General features: G+C 38.6%; 1 pseudogene; it reads left to right on the forward strand.

Annotated features, from left to right (window-relative positions):
- The first annotated feature begins 389 nt into the window (after positions 1–389).
- On the forward strand, positions 390–798 carry LOC103733904 (annotated as a pseudogene).
- Positions 799–1,101: the final 303 nt, after the last annotated feature.

The raw sequence follows: 1,101 nt of genomic DNA on the forward strand, positions 1-1,101 counted from the left end.
CTTTTAATAATGAAATGGACATCTTTTTAAAGTTTAAAACCTCATTCAATTTTATGTCTTATAGGGGTTATATGGAGTACAACATTGTATAACTGTATCAATTCAACTGTAAACCTAAAAATTTACAGCCAACTTTGAAAGAGATGCCTCTTAGCTCTGGAAATTGTTATTGAATATGTCAATGCTGTTGTAATTAAATGCTTCTTCTAATTATATGGTTATTAAATAAATCACTTTTTTAAAAAAAGCATGCAAGTTATGTTGCCATCCCCGAAGAGACATGAAGGTCCACCTGTATGCATAGAGTGCCCCAAGCCAGGCAAAAAACTTTACGCTCAGTGAATGCAGACACCTAAATTTTTGTACTATACCTTTGCTTACTCATAGCCATGACAAATGTCAACAAGATGATCATCAATATGGCTGTCTTTGGCAGTACTCACAATGGAAAAAGTTCTGCTGGGAATATTCTTTTGGGAAGTACTGACTTCTACAGCAGCTTTGATCCATGCTCTGTAACCAAAGACTGTAGCCTGGGCCACAGTTGCTACCTCCACAACTTCATGCATCAAGGTGAACAAGAGATAGCCCTTCAGGTCCAGGTTTTAGACACCCCCACATATCCACATAGCAGGCTGAGCATGAGACATGTGAAACAGGAGGTCAAGAAGGCCCTGGCACATCACTTCAGACAAGAGGGTCTTCATCTTGCTCTGCTCATCCAGAGAGCTGATGTGCCTTCTTGCAGACAGACAAGCATCTGACCCAGTCCAGTTGCTCCAGGTAATACAAAGATGAAATTATACTGGTGCCATTATTTCCATCTCAAAGGCAGGCATAATCCTCATGGGAAAAGCTGGTTAAAAGATAATTCGACCTCAAATTTTTTGGCATATGGCAGTTGCAATGTAAAAGTCACTTGATTTTCTATCAGGAATTCTTTAAATAGGTCATGGGGGAAAATTAGATACTAAGCTTCAGAAGTTACGTCTCAAATCCTCAAGAACCTTAAACTTGAATAACCTTATACAATGTGATAAGCTGGCAGCTTGTTAAAAATGCAGATTTTTTTCCCATGACTTGTTGAAACAGCATTTCAAG

Source organism: Nannospalax galili, unplaced genomic scaffold (genome assembly GCF_000622305.1).
Source record: "Nannospalax galili isolate Female #2095 unplaced genomic scaffold, S.galili_v1.0 scaffold335, whole genome shotgun sequence".
Taxonomy (NCBI): Eukaryota; Metazoa; Chordata; class Mammalia; order Rodentia; family Spalacidae; genus Nannospalax; species Nannospalax galili.